This window comes from Ailuropoda melanoleuca, chromosome 16 (assembly GCF_002007445.2).
Source record: "Ailuropoda melanoleuca isolate Jingjing chromosome 16, ASM200744v2, whole genome shotgun sequence".
NCBI lineage: Eukaryota > Metazoa > Chordata > Mammalia > Carnivora > Ursidae > Ailuropoda > Ailuropoda melanoleuca.
In genome coordinates, this window is record NC_048233.1 from 62,958,494 (window position 1) to 62,982,586 (window position 24,093).

General features: G+C 41.3%; 1 protein-coding gene across 6 annotated transcripts in view; it reads right to left on the reverse strand.

Moving 5' to 3' along the window:
- The window catches only part of LOC100479327, a 200,226-nt gene that overhangs the window by 103,402 nt on the left and 72,731 nt on the right, over positions 1 to 24,093 (reverse strand). The window contains exon 1 of one of the 6 annotated variants that reach the window (XM_034644580.1): positions 4,508 to 5,086. The exons of the other annotated variants lie outside the window; for them this stretch is intronic. The gene's annotated coding sequence lies outside the window, so the exon portion shown is untranslated. Of the gene's footprint in view, positions 1 to 4,507; positions 5,087 to 24,093 lie in introns of those variants that run through there. 6 annotated transcript variants of the gene reach the window in all.

Sequence of the window (24,093 nt, forward strand, 5' to 3'; positions counted from 1 at the left end):
TTCATTCACTTGAACACACACAAAAATCTCAAGACAAGAGAATGCTCTGCGTGATACTGAGTACCAGGTGGCATTTTGACCAACCACTAGTGGAAAGTAGAGGGAAATCCTTTCTTCAAACAATTTTGGAGAAGTGTATTGTGAAGTAGCAAAGAACACGAGCCCATCCAAAGGAAATCAATTTTGACACCTGTTTCACAGATACTCAGATTTTAAGAACAATATTCAGGGCATTCCCCAACCTTTGGGAATGTGCCTTGACTTCACAAAGCCAGTTGCCACAAACGGGCACTTCCCTGAGGCCCAAGCTGGTGGGGAAGGAGGATCCTGCCATGCAAAGAAATTCTCAAGAAGCTGTGAATATATCAGCTATATTCCTAAATTTATTCCAAGCTGAAACATAATAGTACATTATAAATCTCTTTTGATTTTACTTAATCTAATGAAAAAATGTTCATCTTTTTGATAAGTGCTCATTAGCCATTTTTTTCTGACATAAACAGACAAGAAAGATGTGCTTGTGCTGCCTTTAAAACGCAACTCAGCTAATTACAGTGCAATGACGCAAAGAAGAAAATCAACGCACTGAAGTTTCTCACTTGAATTGTCTTTATAGTTGAATTAAAAACCTAACCAAAAAAAAATGTTTTAAAGGGCCCCAGCAGTGTATTTTATACTCAGGTTGAATAATGTTTAAGTAAACAAAGGCCAAATTCTAGCACATGATATAAATTTTTAAATTTTCTGGTGTCACTCTCTAAAAATAGTCGTTGAATTTATGAAAAGGGTACATGCTTGGAGGGGGAGCCGTGTGCTCTCCTTTTGGGAGGTGGTGATAAATTTGCATAAGCAATTCACCCTATTTTCCCCAGTCCCTGGTAAGACCAAAAGCCAACGTGTAGCTAATATCCAGTCCGGGTGGGAGCCAGGCCAGGCCATGTAATAGTATAAAGCTAAGGGATTGTATAAGAATCAAACTTTCAGCCCAGGCTGATGCCCAGGCTTTTTAGGAGTATCAGATGGTTTGGACCAAAATGCTTGATTCACGCTCCAGGAACAATTTCAACTACAGTAATCAACTACAGTAATCCTGTGGGTATCTTCAATCCAGCCTATTACCCAAATGATCATTTCATTGATTTTTTTAAGTTCATGTTTTATTATAAAATATATTTACCTGAAACTAGAAACTTTAAAAAATTATTTTAGCTCTATGACACATAAATTATGCATCCTGTACCCAAACTCACAGGACAAAACATCGTGAGACAAGTAAAATTGATAACTTAGATATGTCACTTCTTCCTACCCTATGAAGTCAGTATTTAAATGAATATATGCAGTTTTTTTAAAGCTTGTTTTAATGAACAAACAGAAGAGCAAGAGAACAGTCTGTTGCTGAGGTCACCGGATGGGCGGTTGTCCGAGTCACCTTCACAAATGATTATGCTATCATTTCATTGTCATTAGACACGGGATACTAAGAAAGAAAACACACATCTGTGTCTTACAGGAATTCAAACTTCTCTAATGCATGTTAAGAAAATGGTTCTCCTTTATTAACAAAGACAGAAGCACAGTCTAGCTGTATTGTCGAGCAAAAACGCAACTACCAATTCAGGGTGAAAGAGACAGAGATTCGAGTCCCAACTCCACCATTTGTGCTTCAAGGGAACCTAGACAAGATTCTTCACTTCTCTAACCCTCATAAATGAATAAATAATAGGGGAAATAACACCTACATTGCTGTTACCCATATTCAGTGAGATGATCAGTGGAAAGCACTTAGCACAGCGCCTGATACACCAAGATGCAAATTTTAGCTGAGCTAAAATGAACCACCAATAGGGCATGAGTTTCAAGGACCTTTCTAGGAGCGAGGAGCTGTCCTTCCTCCTATCCATCCTATGTCATTTTCAACATTCCAGGGCTGTCTAGAATGAAAAGGCAAGCCCTTTCCCTGCATGGCACTAATTGGTCGGTTTCAGGCATCACATTATAACCTTGACACTGTTATTATCATCCCAACCTAACCACCTCTCTTTCTTACATTGCATCCCGAAGTGTCAGCATGGAAGAGGAACACAGTACCTGGTGCGTTCAGTCCTAGGGGTCACTAGAACAACTGCATCTTTTCTGTGATTCTACTGCTGAGTTAATATTTCCATCAATACTGTTTAGCACAAAGGAAATGTTTAGCAACTTATTAAGTAATGGAATGGGTCATGTTCATTTAACTCTGCTTTTGAGTAAAGACAGTGAAACATCAATGTGTCTAAACCCTGTACATGCTTATCATGACCCATGACCTAAACACCTCATTCTGCCCCATGAATATAAGGAATGAATAGTCCACCGACCCACTCTCAAATGTTTACTAAGTTCCCGTAAGTAATAATAAGTAATTATAGAGAATGTTATAAGGTGATAAGTGGCATAAAAAAAGATACAGTAGGGTAATGCCTACTGTAACATCTCCTGTATGGGGGGAAGGCTGTTTGCAAGAGGCACTGCCATTGAAAGCAGTGGTCAGAGTAGAGTCCATTAAAAAAGGAACAAAGACACACAGAAGGTGAGGTCCTCTGAACATTTTGTACTACCTCTTTCCATACACTATTCTGCAGTTTCTCATTTGCATTTCAGTCTTCCTCATTAAGCTGGGAGCTCCCCAGGGGCAGGGACTAAGTGAATTATCTTTTTCTCCCCAGCGTATAATACAGCACTTGGCAGGAATTGCTCAATGTATTGTTCGTTGAATGAACAAATGAAAGAAACAAGCTCTTCACCTGCTCCACAGAGAATCAGTCACTTCTACCCCTACATTTTTAAAATGATGTTTTACTCTGTTTGCCGTTCGTATCCCCAAACAATCTTCCTGTCCTCTAGTCCAGTGATCTCCAAAGTGTGGCATATGTATCAAGCATCTGTCCAGGATGATCCAAAGATGAGACGCATGGGGAGGCAGGAAGAAAACACAAGAACTTCCATTTGTGTTTATTTTTTTATATCAAGACTAAAAGATAAATTAAGCATATTATATGGGTTGATGCTGACACCCTCACTCACAGTGGGACCTGAGATGTCCTAAGGAAAAGTAGGATTCCACTCCAGAATGGCACCCTTCTTGGACTGGGCTAAGAATAAGTAGATTTACACATCATACATTGCTATAGACTGAATGTTTCTATCCCCCCAAAATTCATATGGTGAAACCCAATCCCCAACATGATGGTATCTGGAGGCTGGGAGCTTAGGAGGTGCTTAGGTCGTGAGGGTGGAGTCTAATGAAATGGGATTAGTGTCCTTATACAAGAGACTCCAGGGCACTTCCTCACCCCTTCCACCATTTACACAGTGAGAAGACAGTTGTCTATAAACCAGGAAGCCACCCCTAGCCAGACACCAACCTGCTGCCAACTTCATCTTGGATTTCTCAACCTCCACAACTGTAAGAAGTAAATGCTGTGTATAAGCCAACAATCCATCTTCTCTAGTTTTTATTTTAAAATCTTTTGATTATAAAAGTGACATATCCACTTGATTAAAACATCCCAGCTCTACAAGAGCATTAAATGAAAAGTATCAACTCATGGCCGTTATAAATAGTTACTGCCACATTATTCAACATCTTGTTCCCTACCACCCTCCCACACTGGTTCTTCACTCCATCCCGCCCCCAACCCACATCTGGACGTCCACATTCATGGATGGGATTACTGGAATTGTCACGTAACCACTAGACTAACTGAGGTCTCTCTGTCCATTCTCTTTGAGATCATTTGCCACTTTTGTAATTATACTATTGTTACTGTGATTCTTTAATATCAGTCTCCTCCTCTAGACAGAGATTCTTTGAAGGCAGGGACCCATTTCTGTTGCTTTCTTATTTTGTCCTGATTCCAGAAAGCACTCAACAAATATTTGATGAATGAATGAACATTGACAAGTATTACAAATAGTAAAAGTTCTGAAGAACTGAACCAAAGCTTGTCTTTGCACCCCAGTGACCCCTGGTAAGGGCTGAGAAAAACACAGATGTCAGAGATAAAAAGGGCTATACTCATTATTTAAGTCAAGATGCTCCTATTCCCTGAGTCACCCCAGCTGAGAAACAGCAGTCCTGGTCTATTTGAGCTTATAGGAGACAGAAAAATGATTTCTTCTTTGCAATGTGACCTATCCAAAGGAAGAATCTTTTTGATCAGACCCTTTCTTACCTCCCAAAGTTTTTTCTTCATAAACAAAAGGTCCTGATATCTGAGAGACTCTCATGTTGAGTGAGACTTATCCAGCCTGACTTGGAGTGTAAAGGGCCACCCATGAACCAACTCTCTGTCTTGATGGAAAATAAATGATGGGCACCATGAGCTCCTGCAGTAAACCTTTGTCTGTAACACAACAAAACCTCACTGCTTGACTTCAACATCCTGAACATGGCCAAGCCACACTGGTTATTAGACAAGGGGAGCCAAAGTGCCGCCCTGTGGAAAAGGCCTACCACACTCACCCCCAAACCTTCTCTAGGGAGAACTAAGCAAGGGTGTGCCAAGAGCAGCCAGTGATGACTGGGCCGTTGAGTTCTGATCAAACCGTGCAGAGTTTCTTCCTTCTTCCCCCTTCCTCCAGGGGCTGGAGACCTAGTACATGAAGATGACAGGGCAAGGCAGGCAATCATTTTAGCATAATGACGGTATGGGAGACACCCGATATAGGTTGTTTGTCCTATTTTACAAATACTCTCCACCCAGAGAAGATATTGTGAAAATCCCCTCAAACCCCATCATTCAGTGCTCTGCTACCACCTGGTCATGAACACATGGAATCAACCACAGAAAGAGGCATAGCTCTGCGGACTGGGAGCAAACAAATAAAAATGAAGAAGCAAGAGAAAAAAGGCAGGAGCAAAAGACAAGGAAGACTTACTTAGCTTCCTTGGACCTGCATCTACATCTACGAAATGGGAGTAATGAATGCAAAGTCCTGAATTTAGGTGTAAAACGTCACCTGCACTAATCTGAGGGGAGTCTCTGATGAGAACCAGGGGGTTTAGTTGACTAAAGGTCAATATGACATACGGTGATGTATGCGATTATTTTTAAATACAGTCTCCAGCTGCATGAATAGAAGTAAAATTGTTTGCAATATATAAAGAAAGTACAAGTCTATTTTTTCTGCATGAATTTGAGGTACAGCATTCAGTTTTCAGGGGAACTCTCAAGTTCCAGAGGAAGGCGAGCGGCATGGCAAAGGCCTGGAAGTTGCGCTCCCCAGGACGACTGCAGGGATGGCTCCCACAGCACATGGAAAGCCCACCCCTGCTCATCATCTTGGCTCATGCCTCCCCACCTAGTCTGTGAATCTGGCAATCATTAGCCTCCTCCTGGTGATGACACCACCCTTTCTTTATCTATCTCAGCAGACAACAAAGGATTTCATTAAACAGGTCAATTCAGTCTAATATTTTATGTGTATGTATGTGTGTCTGTATAAATATATAAGCATTTATTTATATCCTGCCTCATTCTAAAAGGGATTCAAGGTGGTTTACAGTGATATATACAAAAAATGCAAAACAGCATACAGTGGAGAATAGATAAGAAAGATAAATATTATTTTATTCTACCTCTCCTCCTCTCCCAATCCCATTTTTGCCTTGGGTTCCCAAGTCACAAATGCCATCCAACTTGACCCAGCACCTGCTATGAATGAGTGTGCCTCAGCAGCGGCAGCCTGAATCAAATCTATGTACCCAGCTTCGTCTTCCCCAGCCAGCCCTCTCCTTCAGATCAATCTTAACACTGTCGGCTAGGCACCAGAAACACAGTGGTGGCAAGGCAAGGCCTCTGCCCCCAAAGAGTTACCAGTGTAGCAACCCACCTTCTCCCCAGTAGGTAGAAAGCTTAAGAAATTGGCAACGTTGACTTAGAAAGTACAAATTTAAACACAATGGGATTGCGGCCTCCAAGAATCTGAAGGGTTCTCACATGATTTCTCTTTTTCTTCCGGCTTAAACTATGCTATTTTATGTGCACCTTTGTTTGAAGAGGCCTCAGATTGCTTTTGGAGCTAAGGAAGTGAGAAATATAGGCCAGCAATATAGCAGAGCAGTTAAATACAAGGATATGGGAGTCAGCTGACTTGGTTTCAAATCCAGGCTCGGCTGTTAGTGACATTAGATTATTTTAGATTCCTTAGACTTTGGATAACTTACTTAGCATCTCCTTGCTTCAATTTTCTCACCTTTAAAATAAGAATATTGATATGTTGGAAAGATTAAATGGTAAGACATATGTAAAGCGCTTAGCCCAGGAACTAGCTATGGTAGCTAGCAATCATTAAATATAAGTACACTTGGAAATATATACATAAATAAACATTAAATATATGTAAGCCGACTTGAAGACGTATTATGTAGAGACGGATATCATGATACCAGTGAGCTGAATTGTGATTTTATTTTCATCACTTCTTAAAACAAAGTCTGGGTTTCCTTAGATGGAGATTTCTACTCATGAGTTTAATGAATAAGTTTCTAACATCTACAGTATTTTAAAACTCACAAAATTAAAGACTGCAACAATGCAGGAATAAATTCTCTGTAGTTACAAATGGATAAGCAGCATGACCCCTCCATCATGGCTGCCACTGGGAGGGAGCTGAGCTACGTATCTATAAATTCCCCTCCTACCTCAAGATGCTGAATTTGAATTAAAACATACTGTACAGTGAGAACAAAAGAATCATACAGCCCCAGGATGGCCCTTCTGTCAGCTTGACCTCAGAAGACAAGACCAGAAGAATTGAAGGCAGTTTCCTGAAGCACAGCAAAGATAAGGGAGGGATTCCTGGACCCGAGAAGACGCAGATGGCCAGAGGCCAAAACATAGTGTGCTGGATTATTCTGCTTGGCTCCTGGAAACCAAATGCAAATCTAATCAACAATCAATCAATATTTATTGTATCCAGGATTATGAAAAGCTCCACACATGGTACCAGAAATAAGACCGAGCCATGGGAACAAGCTGAAGGATCATTAAGGATGACAAAGACCATGAGCCTTACTTTCTCTCAGGAGCTGTACTGTGCCCTCTGAGGCACAGGTCAAATGTCAGTCTTTTCAGGTACAAGCTGCCAGGCCTGGGTGTCACTTGGAGATACCATTCCCCAGTCCCTGTCCTACACAGTGAGGTCCATGCTTTGAAGAGCTACAGCATGTAATTCTGAGACACTGCCACATAAGGCTGGTGGTGATCTTCCCAAACATGGTTCTTGACAAAATATTTGTCAGACGCATGATAGATAGTAAGGAGTAGGCGAGGAGCCCCCGAATGAAAAATTTTAAAGTTTGCATTTGAGTTCCTAGAAGAAAGGTACATCATGGCCAAATAAATGAGAACATCTGAAAAATACCTGCCCTAATCAGATAATTTTTAAATAAGTTGTTATTTTTCAAGCTGCTCTCTGGTTCCTTGCAGATTGAGTGTTAACTTCTGTTCCCCATCAAAAGCTTTTTTATGCATTTACTCCCAAGTTGTCATGCTGCCTACAAAATCTGCAATAGAGCAATTAGAAGCCGTAGAGTAAACAAAATGTGTTCAGTAGAATGGCAGGCTGAGGAAGCAGATCAGAAAGATTCACACACTGTCTGTCAGGGTGTTTTCTGGCTTTTTCTCTGTTTTATTCATTTATACTAATGTGTGGACAAGAGGGTTGAAAACATTTTGCTAAGAATGAAACCCTGAGATTTATATGTAATTCCTAAGCTTATCCTTGGGAAAGAAGACACAATCTGTTTTCAGACAAGACTAAAACACTTGCAATTCCCTTTGAAAAACAACATCCAATCTTCCCTTAAATTGAGATGCCAGAGCCACTAGATTGCGATTTAAATCAGAGAACAAAATTAGTCCAGGTACACCAGGGTGGAAGGAGAAGCAGAGCCGACACTGGTAAATAGCCTATGAATTCAAAATGTAGAGTCTTCCCCCTGCCCCCAGCCAATTCTGACTCCCAACAAATTAGAGAAATAAATCGGCAGTTCACCCATGACTTGCTGGTAAACAAACATTTTTCACCAGCCACTTCATGACTGTCTTTTTTGCTGTGCCTTCTTAAATTCCATAAAGAAACTGGGATGGAACGATAACTCTCAGAGTTCACAATAATCGCTGGCAGGGCTCTAATGAAAAACAAAATCTCTACCTCATTCCAACAATTTGCCATAGTAACAGAAGCCTTCCTATTATGAATATTAGCATGGCCGGGGGTGGGGGCTGGAACCTCAGTGAGGGGCAGGGACTGGCAACAGCAGCGAAAGTACTGCATCCCCCGGCTAAACCCGATGAGACTGGGGTTTCAAGTTGGGTAGCAAAAAGCACAAACACGGACCAATGTCAAGGATGGACTTGGCCAAACACCTTCCTGAGCGGCAGAGACGGAACTGACTGTCCTGCCTGGACAGTGCCTCGGCGTGCTATTTCTTTGTGCTCTGGGTGCACAGATCCATTTGTTGGTTCTTCTTACAAACTGGAATAAATGTTTGGCCCCCATCTTCCCACAAAACTGAGTATACCTGGGGATAATCAAAACCCCAGATTCATGCAGGGTTCTCTTTGGGTTCTGTAATCAACAGAGACCTCTGCTGGCAGAGAATGTGGGGGCGAGGGAGGGAACCCACTCTGACGGGAAGGGTTTCTAATTCCACAGAGGCACCTTTATCTCTGCAAATGTGTCCCCCTGGCAGGTTGGCCGGAACCAGACCTCTCTGTCTAAGGTAAGGGCATTTCAGGACTCAGCCCAAGGCGGTATCTATTTAGTCCCAAACTTTACCATCAATAGAGCACACCATCTGCCTAGCAGGCTTTGTCTGCCCCCCACCTTCCCCCCGAGAAAGGCAGTGGTCTCAGGTGAGGGGACATGAAATGCCAGAAATGACAGAGCGGTCTACAAAATAATTTTTGCCAAGATTCAGGTAGAGATAAAGGGTTGGGGGGGTGATTTGCATTAATCTAACGTGCTAGCATTAAATTCTGTCTAAGTGGGCTTTTGTCAAAACGTATATCAAATACTGGGAGACGATCATCGACTGAAAGTGAAGTCGTCCTTCCTTACAGAAAGGTTTCAAATTCACTGTCTTTTTTCATGGAAGAGGTAGGTCGGGAGGTGGGGAGGAGGGTCTCTAAAAGACACAGCAGATCTAACACTGCCGATGACCTCTCATCCCAGATGGCAAGGAGACACTGGGATTTAAGGACCTAGACACTTGCCAACAGAATATGAAAATATAAGGAAAAAACAAACAGATAAGAATCCTTAAATTGCATGCTTTAAAAGGCACGCAGGTCTAAAGGCAATCTAAAGGACGATTTTCAGAATCATAAGCATCTAAACTTCAAAATAAGAAATACCAAAGGCAGGGAATGGGAATGCTGACTAAATTCAAATCCGTTCAGAGACTTTATTCCAGGGCACGAGGCTGAGTTGCTGCAATGTACACAAGTGGGGTGCAAAGTCAATGGGATTACATTTTCCTAATTATCTTCTGCTTGAGCTTTACAGCACATACACAAAATGAGATCAGCCGGGACTTGCCTCTCTAACAAATCACTCAGATTTAAACATGGCTCACATAAACAAAGCGGGGTGGGGTGGGAGAGAGAGGCACAAGGCTGGGAAAAGACAGAGAAGGGCTTCTTCAATCACAGTTGCAAGGAACAAAAACCTGGAGGGGGGAAAGAGTTGCTGGACCGCCACCAAATCTCCCCCACTGGAGACAAGAGCCCATCTGCTGAGCTCGGCAACTTCGCTTTAACTACCATTCAGCTCGCGTCTCTGCAGAGATCTGTCTGCAGAACTGGCAGATGGACCCCTGCTTCCCCGAGTCGCTGTGTTATTTGTTTAATAAATTTAATTAATATCCATACTGCATTGGACTGCTCCCAGAAAAGGGGCCGAAGTGCTCCCTTTCCCCAATAGCTACATGATGAGTGATTTCCCAGAAAAGAGCAGATAACGGTGCCCCGGGGCCATCAAGAAATTAAAAGTACCATGTGCTTACATTACTCCCCATGTATTAATTCTTTGTAGTACACAAATATACTTTTTTGAGGGGTATTTTAACTTTATGAAAGTATGTAATTCCAAAAAAAGGCAATCCAAAGATTGATTACCTCTTCTCTCAGATGATAGGTTTACTGGAATGGTTTTAAAAGAATCCAATTTAACCATATATTCAACATTTTCATCTATTTTCCCCAAATGAAGCATCATGAATGGTAAGGAGGTTTCTTTTGGCAAACAGCTAGCTCCAAGACCATTGTGAACAAATTGAAAAACCTTGCTGGTCATGTTGAACTTGTATTATGTCCTAAATTGAACAATGTGGCCAGTGCAAATACGGAGAATAGAAAGGATGTGGACAAAACTGAGGCAGTACATGCTTCCTCTTCATTAAGTAGAGAGCCAAGCTGCTTGGCGACACAGTCCCTGCAATCAACAAGTATGAATTAAAGCACTGTTTTACTTGCCTTGTTATCCAATGTCATCCTGTCCTTCTGCACTGCCTATTTCATCTTAACTTAGATTTTCCACAGTGTGTTTCCAGAAAGAACAGTCCCTTAAGGATATAAAGGTCTATGAAAAATTGTATCGAAGAAGAAGGTTAAACAGGTTTCTTCACTGCAGGACTTCTCAGAGCCTTTAATGTGCTAACAGGCATTGTGAATATTTCTGCAGAGGGGGGATGGGGTTCAATAGAAAAGGCAGCATTTCCCAAAACCTAGGCATGCATGGCTTACCACTGTATCCCAGGGCTTAATAAAGGGCCTACCAAATACTAAGTACTCATTAATATTTGTCAAATGAACAGTGAACAAATGAATGAAGGAGCAAAGAAGTGAACCCCGAATGGTTTTGCTTAGGGATAATCCGTGGACACTTGAACATGACCACGGATAAGGTTTTATTTAAAAACAAACAAAATCACTTCCACACTAAAGAAGAATTGAAGGGACTTGAGTCAACTGTCGACTTTGTTGGGTTTCACTTTCAAGCTGCTATTTCCTTATATTAGGTTTACTTTGAATTTTAAACTCTTCTTCACTGCTCAGTACCCTAAACTATCCCCACCTACCCCCATTCCTTCACATGTCATGAAAACCTGATCTTGGAGAATTTTGTACACTTCTCAGCTCCTTGACAATACCACAATTTTTTTGTCTTTGATATGCTTAATACATTCCTAGAAACTGAGTAATGAATTCAATTCAATCATAGGCATTGAGCTGAGATGAAAAATTACTCCTTTCAAAGGAGTTATTTTAAATGCAACAGCTTACAAAGGCAGAATTATTTTGAGAACCTGTTGATAGTTGCAATGTTAAACTTGTTAAATTGAAATTAAAGTTTATTTAACAGGAAAAATTAAAATTTATTGCAGTGTAGATTAACCCTTGTTAACCCCTGTGCCTTCTGTCTAAAACAACCCCCTATTGTTCATTTTCCTTATGTAATTTTCTTACAATACTCCATCCTGTTGATACAGCACTGAGTTCTCTTGTCTTCCCCCCGCCCCCAGTTTCAGACAACTACAGCCCTTCCTGCTAAGTTGATACTCATAGAGAATATACAAAACAGCACTCGTTCCCACATAGACACAATAATGACATGATAAATATCTCCCCTCTAGCTCAGCTGGCTCCTAATTTCTAAACTTAAAGAAAAAATCTTCTCTTATCTAGTGATTTCAAGCTATTTAGGTTGAAAGCTCTCAGAAAGCTTTGCTAACAATAAAACCTTCAGGAATAAAAGGAGAAAGCAGAGAGGCTTTAAGCTAGCAGTGTGCCTTTTTAAGATTTTCTGCATCAAAATATTTCTTGAATTAGAGAATATATAATCAATAAATAGAATTCAAAAAATATGGGCTAGATTTGAGAAAGTAGAGGAAAAACAGAAGGGGCAGGAAATTGATACTGCATGCCTACTATGTGTCAGCCATGGTGTTCAGTACTTGTAATAAAAATAAAAATAACTGACAGCTACCGTTCAGGTATATGAAAAATACTGTGGTAAATCTTTATATGGATTTCTATTCCTCTCAGTGGATACCATTATGATTTTAAAGTTGAGGACGCTGAGGCTCAGATATGTTAAACAGTGTGTCAAACGTCACAAGACTAGTGAGTAGAATGGGGGAGCTCAGAATCCTAGAGCCCTGCCCATCTGACTCCAAGGCCCATGCTCCCAACTACGAGGCTTTCCCACCCCATATGTATTATCTGAGTTCAGAGGCTATATACAATAATACTGGGATTCTCTCAGTCCCTGCAGAATGGAAAAGAACATGATGAAAATATTCTGCATTAACAAAACATGGCAGTGGCAGGAAACTGTTAGAGGACTATTCCTCAACTTAAATCTGTTAACCTCATCAAAATCCCAAGTCCATCTAAACTTGTTTTGCTGTCTTTTCTGCTGCCAGATTTTCTGGCCCATATTTCAATGTGATTTCCTCCTGCAGCTATCACTTTTAATATTCTACCACCTGTGATGTGCTGTAATTGTTTATATCCCCCTCCATTCCCTCCTCACTTTAGGAACAGTAATTAATATAGAAATATGCACTTAACAATAAACCCAGATAAAAGATACAGAAGTACCCCTCTACAATTGTCTGCCTTCTCCCCAAAAGACCTCATTTTCCTGTAAGGCGACATGAGAATATTAATTCCTAGAATAATTTAACAGATATTTGGGTTGTCTATCACTTACTAATAGCAATAAGTATCAATAAGGTACTGGGCACCTCCCAAGTGCTCTCTCTCTACCACTAGACGCTGGCTAGGATACATTCTGTTATCCCTACCTCACACAGATAATGTCTTAGTTATGTACTGTAGTGTGACGACTGACCCCAAAACTTCGCAGCTTAAAACAACAAATATTTATTACCTTGATGTTTCTGGGTGGGGAATCTGGGCACAGTTTAGCTGCTTGATTCTAGCTCAAGTTCTCTCAAGAAGCTGCATCCAAACTGTCAAATGCGGCTGCGGTCTCATCTGAAGACTCAAGTCAAGTGGGGAGGGATCCACTTCCAACCACATTCACCTGGTTGTTGGCAAGATCTAGTTCCTCAAGAGCTGTTAGACTAAAGGTTTCCATTCCTTCTTGGCTGTTACCCAAAGCCCTCCCTCAGTTCCTCGCTACATGGGTCTCTCCATGGGGCAGCTCATCCTGTAGCAGCCAGCTTCCCTCAGAGACAGAAAATGACAGGGGAGAGAGAGAGAAGCTGCAGTACTTATGTCACCTGATCACAGAAATGACCTTTCATCACTTTTGCCATATTCTATTCATTACCCGTGAGTCACCATCAGGTCCAGCCTACACTCAGGCAGAAGGGAATTACACAAAGGTTTGAAAACCAGGAGGCAAGGATCACTTAGGGCCACCTTAGAGGATGCCTGTCTCTAATGTTGCACTTCTGTCCCCCAAGGGACACACATGCGCGCCTGTGCGTGCGCACGTGCACGCACACACACAAATAAACATCTACAAAATAATTCTTATTTCCCAACATTTCTGTTTTAAAACTAAATGAACTCATTTAGGAAAATGCCCATGTACAACAAACACTTTAATTCTTTCAACAAATATTTCAGAGTGCTGAATAGGACTGGACACTCAGTGCTCTGGAACTTTTCTTTAAAAGAAGTAACTGAAATTGTATCGTAAAAATTCACCAAGACCGTGACCAAGCTTCTCTTCCCACAAGCAGAGATGCAGGAGAATAAAGATTAAGACAACCACTGTTCTTTTCTAATTAAAACCACCTCAGCATTAACTGTTGGCAACTATTTTAAGAATGCGTTCTCAGGCTAGAGCTGCGATGAGCAAATCCACTTGCCCACAAATATAAAACGCGTTCTCTAACATTGGCTTTAATAATGATAGTGGTGCTATTTCAGTCTCCCTATGCCTTCTTTTGTCTTACAGCTCAACTGACCAGAATTCGGGAGGGGAAGAGGAGTATTATTTATAGATTCCCTTCAAAACTCAATATACATCAAGTAGAGGCCATCAGTGATAAACAGCACAAACTGGACATCTCATCCCTGATGTGAAGAAAACACTTAAGCTCCTCCAGAATTTTAATTGCCTTAAGGGAGAAGAAAAGAAGGGTGAGAGGAAATCATTTAGAGAGAAATTCATGAGCTGGCTTTGGTTCAGCCATAGAGAAATAGCATTCCATCTCTCTGTACACCTAAGTTTTTGTAAAGACACTCTTTACACATGTAAATACATATATTACAACCTATAATGAGTGCCAAGAAGGAAAGAGAAAAGTGATAGACAGTAAAGACAATTGCTTAATCAAAGAAGGTCTCTCTATAGAGGTGATATTTAAGCTGAGAAGTGAAGAAAAATGTTCCAGGCATGTGAAAGAAAGAAAGAAAGAAAGAAAGAAAGAAAGAGAGAGAGAGAGAGAGAGAGAGAGAGAAAGAAAGAAAGAAAGAAAGAAAGAAAGAAAGAAAGAAAGAAAGAAAGAAAGAAAGAAAAACGTTCCAGATAGAGGGAATAGCATGTTTCCTGACAAGAGGAAGAGCTTGGCATGCTATAGGAATCAAGAAGGCCACTACTGGGGCAGAGAGTGGAATCAAATGAGCTCTCACTGGCTATTGTGTGGGAAATGGATAGGGAAGGACTGGCAGCAGGGAGATCAGTTATGAGGCTGCTGCAGTCATTTAGGGAAAAGATGATGGTGGTCTGATCTGGGGCATTGTCAACAGACACAGAAGTCAGAGGCAAGAAATATTTAGGAAGTAGAAATGACAGGTGAGATTGGATGGGGTGGTGATAAAGAGGTGGGGAGAGAAAATGAGAGAGAGAGAGAGAGAGAGAGAGGGAAATGACTTCTACATGGATGACTTCTGTGTATCTGGATTAACAACCTGGTGAGCAATGTACTTCCATGTGAGCCATCTCTCTGGCTTTGAGAAAGCAGCTTCCCAGTTGCTTTGAGAAAAATTCTGCAGAACTCAATTCTCACTTTTCATCCTGTCAGCCATGGGTGAAATCCCCCATTAACTGGGAAGTCAGACAGGAAACAGACTAAAATGCCCATAGAAAGAGGACTGAGAAGTTATAGAGTATGCATACAATCAAGAAAAGGTCTTTATTGATCATCTGTTCCAACCACTTTAACAGATGAGAAAAGAGTGACTCAGAGACGGTGAGGAGCCAAGACCAAAGTTAAAGGGCCAGTTAATGACAGAACCGAGGCTAGAATCCAGTTCTCCTGACAGGACAAAATATGAATGAAGCAGCAATGACAAATGGGTACAATGATGACATGTACTTAATAGCCATGTATTTACATTTTCCTTTCCTCCCTCCTCCAATTCTTGATAGAGAGGTTCAGCATTTGAATGCAAACTGGTTATGGAGGGGCATAAAATTTTGCATCCTGTTTTGAAGAGAGCCTGCTAAACATATGCTATGGGGTACTAAATGGTAGGGCTCTAAATATTACTGCAGAGAAGGAAGGGAAGGAGGGGGAGGGAAAGGGCTGGAAGGGAAGACAGGGAAAGAAGGGAAGGAAAGGTAGGAAGGAAAGACGGCAGGCAGGCAGGCAGATGGGAGGAGAGAAGAAAAGCTCGAAATTTTGCCTCAACTATGTTGTTGAAAATATGCAAATTTGGACCTTATATGAATGTGATGCCTCTTCTGCTTTACTAAGCTATAAATGATAATGAAATCTGTGTGAAAATTTTTAATATTTTAATTTCCTAAGTCTAAGGATAGATTTTATCAGATTTTATAGTTTTCTAGTAGTCCAGTTCTAGTTCTTTTCCAATATGAAGATAGGAACAGACTGTGAATTCTGAAAGAGGTAACAAATGAAAAGGGAGAAGATGATAAATACAAAATATCATTATTTTAGCTGGAATATTCCCTTGCCATATGACATTTCAACACTAGAGGCTTTCCATTTTGCTCCTCAATCTACTGGCATTTACTTTTAACTCTCCTTTACAAAACCATTCTGATACAAAATTCAGAGAGAAATCTATGTAAAATATTTCAAATTGTGACTCATCTCACAGCAACATGTTTGACTAAATTCAAGTTCTCAGGAGGACAACTTTGAGTGAAGTCTTTCATGCAGATTTACATCTCCAAGCTTTAAAAAAAAATGCTTATGTCAACAGATCCAATTTTACATGAGAAACAAATAGCTTTCATATACATTTACACCCACCAACAGAGAAAACAATCTAGCCTGAAGCTACCCACTTTTCCTGAAATTATGGACAGCCTATGCAAGTTGAAAATGTCTGTATGAAAGCTTTAAAGCCAGAATTAATTTTGTTTAAGATATCCACCAATTTTTTTTCCCTCTTAACAGGAAAGTTAGTTCTTAGGGCCTGGGCACATTGCAGATTTGAAGTTTGGAAAAATCAATTACTCCTCTTTCTTTATTTCATGCTCTCCACTCAAAATGGCTGCCTCAATTTAGGTAACACTTTTCCCCAAACTCTCATTACACCCCTCATTGTAAAGCACAATGTGACTGCTCAGAAAGTTATGAGTCATGGAAAAGAGGAGGTTATAAAGCCTTTCTCCTCTAAACTAAATAAAAGCATTTATTGCCAACCTCAGGAGAGAAAAGTCAAATCGGTCTTCCTGAAAGCGAGTGAATCAGTTCTATAAACTCCCACAAGATTCTTCTCAAATAATTTGCAAAAGGAATTAGTGTGGTCTTCACCAAAGGAGTTAAAAACAAATCCCATTGTGTTTCTGTAATTCCGTGATGAATATATGACTTGCTAATTTTCTTGTCAATGAAAAGATCCAACTTAACCCTCTTCCAATTCAGTTCTGTATTTAAGTGATACCTTGAAGTTCAAATAATAAACTTTAACCAAGTCACAAAATAAAGCAAACCCTGGCATTTTAAGTATGTCATAAACAAAGAGGGCTGTCACAAATTCAACTCCACCACGTCCCCAAACTCTCTCAGGACCTACATATAGTGGCTCTGTCCACACCCAAGGGATTCGTGGGCCTCCAGCACCATCAGGCTGGGCAGAAAAGGGAAAGGGAGATGAGGAAAGGTCCACGCCTGCTATTTCTCCCATGCCTTTCTCCAGCGTGTTCAATTCTTCTGCCAAGAAAGCAAAGGAGTTTTTAAAATATTCTCATCATAGTACTATCCACAGGGACCCAAAAGAGCATAAGAGTCCATCATGATCTTTAAAATAGAGAAATAAATACCATTACTGACTACAACTAGGTGAATATCCCTTCCATGGACTAATTGGACCCATCCATCAACCCCACCACTCCACCCCACTCCCGAGATCAGAACTGGTAGGCGTGCACTGATCTGACACGTAATGTACCCCACCAGGCAAGTAGTCCGTCAGGTGGCCAATCACGGGCCGCCCTCCAGCAATGCCCCCACGAGGTCGGCTCCTCACAAGGACACAAATCATGGTTAGTAATAGAGGCTGGTGCCCAACTTCTGCTACACTAACTCACCTGTGTCCTCCTCCATCTTTTCCACTTGTCACACACGTGGGAAAGGGACAAATAGAGGTGCTGGGGACTGCAGGGAGGGGGTGTGAGCACGTTCCATCTGAAACATGATGCCTGACATTGACAAATCAAATTCCAGAAATCTTAGACCTAGCTGATGTCCTCACCAAGAGGCATCCAATCCTTAGGAAAACCCTTAAACCACAACAAAATATTAGGGATAGATGAGTTGGTGCAAAGAAGAGGCTACCCTTCCCGCTGCCCAGGCCCATGTCTTCCTCCCGAGCTCTAAAGAGAATTTTATTACCCATGTTTTACTAATACTTACATGCTCAACGCTGCCATAACTCTGAGTCTTCAAAGGATCCTTAGGCAAATGGCAACTTTCTACGGTATTGCAGGGTTACGGAGACGTTATTGGCCACTATGGCACCCTAGGATTTTGCACATACATCTTCCTTTTATTTAGCATTGCATTCAGTTTTGAAAAGCTTATCTACCTGAGGCCCAAGCGTGGATTCCTTCCTCTAACTAGAACAAGTAATAGAAGTAGTAAATTTGGGGGCGCCTGGGTGGCGCAGTCGTTAAGCGTCTGCCTTCGGCTCAGGGCGTGATCCCGGCATTCTGGGATCGAGCCCCACATCGGGCTCCTCCGCTGGGAGCCTGCTTCTTCCTCTCCCACTCCCCCTGCCTGTGTTCCCTCTCTCGCTGGCTGTGTCTCTCTGTCACATGAATAAAAATTAAAAAAAAAAAAAAGTAGTAAATTTGTATGTGTGTGCGCCTGTGTGTAGAAAAGGTTATTAAATATGAGAATTGCAAAGTGACAATTTGGGGGCAGAACAGTGGGTCAATCAACATGGCCCCCAGGCCTAGGTTAAGAAATATCTTAAGTCTGAATGGCACTTTATAAGCACACCTTTATAATTTATAAGCACATGTGTTTCATTTCAGGAAGCCTCATTCAGTCTGAAAGTACCAAGATGTGCGACAATTTTCTACAACTTGATCACAGAATCCTGTACCCAAGTACCACGTTTCTTCAGGAAGTCTGTACTAGCTGTGAGTAGATATATTATCCTCGACATTCACAAATGTGAGAGAAGTCTTATGACCCTAAAAATTCTCGAAGCCTCGAAGCCAAAATAAACAGGCCAAGTGTGCTAACCATCTGACAGATGTGGAAGCCTGGGAGAACTTCACTTAGAGTTTTATGAAGATATTCTAAAGCTCACTTTCCTGCAAGGAGGATTTTCAACATCTAAATTTCACTAAAGCACAAACTGAATAGAATCATGTCAGTATAATCCTCACATATTTTTGCCAGCTGGGATCCTGGATGTTGAGATGTGACCGCCTCTCCATGGGCCTGAAACCACCAATCTATTTCCCACGGGTCACTGCACAGCCATCAGATGGAGACACTATGTGGTCACTACCCTAAGGAACACATCCAAACCACCTACGTCGAGGGAAAAAGCTACGGCTCGCATTTCCAATCTCCCGAGCCACCCTAGTCCCTCTGCAACGGAGTATCAATAGAGAGACTAAATGAATTGTTTACTTAATTGTGCTGTGCAAGGTGAATAATTGCACGCTTTCCAGAAAGGCTTTGTAACCAATGAGATGGCACTGGATCTGCCAAAACCTTTACCTTGACGCCAACATCCTTTCTTTCTACCGTCTCTCTCCCATCACAAATAATGGCAATTCTGGTATTATTTCCAGAGGAGGCAAAATCATGGCAGAAACATCAAAAAACATGCCTTTCAAAATGGAAAAAAATCTCCATTAAGTTGCACCCGCTGGGAACTGCTATCTCCCTGTATGCCAATGTGAAACCTTTAGTTACCAACCCCGATTTAATCCATTACACACTGAAACAGCCAACCAACGGCACAACAATCCATCTTTTTGGTGAGTAAAATGGTCCATTAATAGAATGACCACATTTTAAGAGGATAAGAGAAATGTCATGACAATAAGGTGGGTTGGGAGCTATTTTCCAAATATCAAATATTGTGCAAGAAGACTAGAAAGATGGAAAATGGAGTGTTATTTATGTGTTGAATCTTTAGCATCATAAAAATCAACGAATACCGGGGCTCCTGGGTGGCACAGCGGTTGAGCGTCTGCCTTCGGCTCAGGGCGTGATCCTGGCGTTATGGGATCGAGCCCCACGTCGGGCTCCTCCGCGAGGAGCCTGCTTCTTCCTCTCCCACTCCCCCTTTGTGTTCCCTCTCTCACTGGCTGTCTCTATCTCTGTCAAATAAATAAATAAAATCTTAAAAAAAAAAAATCAACGAATACCAAGACAAAACGGAGATAAGATGTGTTGAGTGGGGAAAAATCCCTTAAGGGTAGCAACAATGGAAATTTTAGCCAAAGAAAGCCCAGTATTACTTAACAAGTCAAGAGAATAAGGCTAAGGGAGATGTCTTTATAATTCATTCACCAAAATTTGCTTGAAGCATTAAAAAACAGTGGAAGTTATAAAAACAAAACGCTTGCTCCTGGTAAAGGAACTCTTTGTAGCACTTCACTTCTTTTGTTGTTTTCCTTTCGTTATTTTGGTAAGGCTTCAAAGACATGTCCCAAAATTGAAAGGTGTCCCTCCTACCTAGATCTCCAGCCAGCCATCCCTCTTTCCAGAGGCATCTACTATCACCAATTTCTTACGTTTTCTCCCAGACCAGAGACCTAAATATTCTTTAAACTCTAATTTCATAAAAATTTTCCTCCTCTATGTGCTTGTCCTTGTTTGTTTGTTGTTGTTTTATTTTTGTGCAACAGTTTTTCATTAATAATAATCAGGGTCTTTTTTCCTTGGTAGGTCCGTGTTCATAATTCATAGTTTGAGATTCTCCAGTGGGCTGTTTCTTCTCAGAGGCCATAATCCCCAGTCTACTCAACAGGTGTCACGGGATTAGGACTTTAAAAGGAACAGTATGCACCAGAATCTGACAAGAATGCAGAGATGCTATTTTTACCCAAATAACCTTGAAAAAACCAAGATATTTAAGACAAAGGGAAAATACAATGCATAGCCGTCACCAAACCAAAGTTCTAAGAGTGTTTGAGTCTTGACCTGACAATGTTGTCCTGATTCACATGCCAGCTAGTTTGGATTTTAGGACATTCACCTCATCTGATTTTTCAGGTGTAGACTGGCCCCGAGCAATATTGGCCTGAGTGCCTCTGAGTGTGGCTGGGAGTAGAAAAGAGAGGATGGGTGTTTTATTGGGAGGAAAGATAAGGAAGGTGCCACACGTAGTCAGAGAGGCCTCCCAAAGACTCCTTGCTATGACCATACCCAAAAGGAAGGTAATATGCAGATTTCAAACATATCAGGTCAATTTTTTTTCCATCCCATACCCAACTGAGGCTATGGACAGTTAGGGGAGTGGAAAAGACCCAAGTTCTAGTCCGAGTTTTGTCACAAACTTATAAAATGAGGTCTTTGGCCTTGATAAACTCCAAAGTCCTTTTTTTTTTAAGATTTTTTATTTATTTATTTGTCAGAAAGAGAGAGAGAGAGAAAGCGTGCATGCACAAGCAGGGGGAGAGGCAGGCAGAGGGAGAAGCAGCCTCCCCACTGAGAGGGAGCCCAACATGGGGATCAATCCCAGGACACCGGGATCATGACCTGAGCCAAAGGCAGATGCTTAACCACTGAGCCACCCAGGCGCCCCTCCAAGTCCTTTTTACCTTCAACTTTCTCAGTCCAATATGCAATTCTTCTCCGTATATTGACTTACATACCTGTTACATGGACATAAAATTCCTTTGATTTACCACAAATTTATTTGCCATGAAATAACAAACTGTATACTTTAAATGTTTTTAAATCCTTATCAAGAAAGAGAAGTGACTGTAGTGCACAGGTGTCATTTTGAAGATGTCTGTCGCTCATTCCTCCTCCACCCTGATTTCTTTTGGTGGCAGTATCTGTGTACAATTCTGGGGGGACAAGTCCAGTATTTGCCTCCCCAACTACAGAAGCTTAAGAGGACACTGGAAGTCCCTTCTGCCCACTTCTTTCATTAATCAATCCACCCATAGGATGGACATGTGACCCATCAAATTTTCCCCCTCAGCACTCTGAATCTTGAGCAGAACAACACAAGAACAGAAGAAACAGCTAGAGTTCATTCACTCTCTAAGTGATACCCAGGCAAGACTACTAAGTAATTCCTGCTACAAGGATTTCTTCAGCCTTACAAACAACCCCATATCCTTCCAATATATTCTCCTTCTACTGGTTAGTGGTGTGCTGTGTAACAATATACTCCAACATTTTTTAATGCCGTAAAATAACCACCAATTATGTACTCACAATTCTGTGGATGAGCAATCTGGGTAGGGCTCAGCTGGGATGCTGTGTCTATGCTCTGTGTCAGCTGGGACTGGAACTGATCTCCAGTCAGTAGGAAGATCTGAGCTGACTGATCCCAGACTGCCTCACTCACTCAACCTACTTGGAAAATGGCTGGAGCTGTCAGCTAGAACACCTAGATCTCCACGTTTTCTCTCCTGTTCCAGTAGGCTAAACTGGGCTTCTTTAAATGATGGAGAAATGTTCCAGAAGGTGTAACTTCTCTTCCAACACGTTCTATTGATTAAAGGTAGTTTAAAACCAGCCCAAATTCAAGGGGTGGGAGAATATACTTCATTTGTTAATGGGAAGAGTGGCAAAGAAACCCTGCCAAGAAAGGTGGCTGCAGGGAGACAGGATTCACTGGGGACCAGTGCTGTAGTAATCTACTATGTTGGAGTCAGTCTCTGTTGCCCGCAACCCATGAACAATAAGTAATCCACCAATCAGTGAAATCTGACATGAGACACATTAGATTTTGGGGGACTCTACATTTAGGACATTTTTCCTACTTATACCTCACATATTAATGAGATTATTTGGAAAGAATGTAGGTGTCATATTCATGGGGCTGTAAGAAGCTATGAATTTAAAGGGAAATTCTCATGGTTCAAGTCCTGCCAGTTATTCAGCTATGTAATTTGGAACCTGCATGATCTCTGTGACTTTCATTTGTAGTCATTCATTCTGTGAGACCTCATTTAAAGAATGAATGAATGAATGAATGAATGAATAGAAGAAATGGGGGTGATAATATTTGCCTAAGTTGTAAAATTGCTGTGGGTATTAGAGTGTAACTGTGAACTAGAGGCAGTCCTCACTGTAGCACAGGACCATTAAAATGAGCACACAGGTTGACTGTGCAAGACTGTAAGCAGAAAACATTACACTTGTCCCATGACCTCTAAAAATTTTTGTCAAAACATTAAAAAATTTCTCACTATTGGTTATAAATACACAGGAAAATGGGGGGAAATGTTGCTTACTTAGTATGCTACAATACTAGAAACATTGAAAATAAAATGGTTTATTTATTTGTAAAAAAAAAAAAAAAGCAAACAACTTATCAAGATTAGTTTGAACAGTGTTTGGCTTCCTGTCATCATATAACTCATACTATGGAGTGAGCATCTTTTCTGTGACTCGGCAAATTGTCGCCTTCCTTTCTAAGGCTGCATCTGCTTACAACCTTTTATCCCTTGCTTGTATTTTCAATGTCATGAAGTATCTCCAAGAGCTCCTTTTATGTGACGTTTTTGCTGGTGTCACCTCCTCTGGGACATTTTTATCCTTTCATCACAACTACTTTCCTCCTTTATGTCAATAAATTTGCCTTCTCTAAGTTCCTCTGACTGCATGTCTTTCAAAAGGCAGCAGTGTCAACACGCCCACAATCCACTATTCCTTCTCTGCTCCATTTATGTTTGATTCCAACTTCACTGGCAGTATTATCATTTTTGCTTCTTTGCTGCACTTGCACTTGTGTTGGCCAGTTCTCTTTTTGATAATCCCTATTCGTAAAATGTCACATGGGTTTATCACCGGGGAACAAGGAGGAAACACAAATACATACTTTGCTGTCTGTTTCTGAGCTGAATAACACGTGCACAGTGACCCATCACTGACAGACTAGAAGTGGCGACATGATTGGTCACTGATTATGACGTGCATCTGTCACTTACACAGTGATTTGTGGACTAAGGAGCTAGCCTCACAGTTTTTTGTGCGTTATGCAACTTCTCAGTTACTATATTTGGTAACTGAAATTTGAACAGTATCATTAGGAGACTGGCGTTATGCAAACTGCGGTAACTAAAATTTGTGCGTATCAGAGCTATCCAAGCAAGCTCTGTGTTAAAGATTATGTCAAATTTAGTTACTTCCACAGTTCTATAAAGAAGCAAAGGCTAGACCTCACTCTTAACTGTATTTAAAAAGGGGTTGGGGGGGGACACCTGGGTGACTCAGTCGGTTGAGTGTCCGACTCTTGACTTCAGCTCAGGTTATGATCTCAGGGTCGTGGGACTGAGCCCTGTGTCAGGCTCTGTGCTCAGCATGGAGTCTGCTTGAGATCCTCTCTCCCTCTCCCTCTGCCCCTGCTCCCGCTTTAATTCGAACATGTCCTGGGCTCCAGCAGTTTTCATCTTTGCCACCCTACAGTCTGCAGATTAATGCTAAATTAGGCA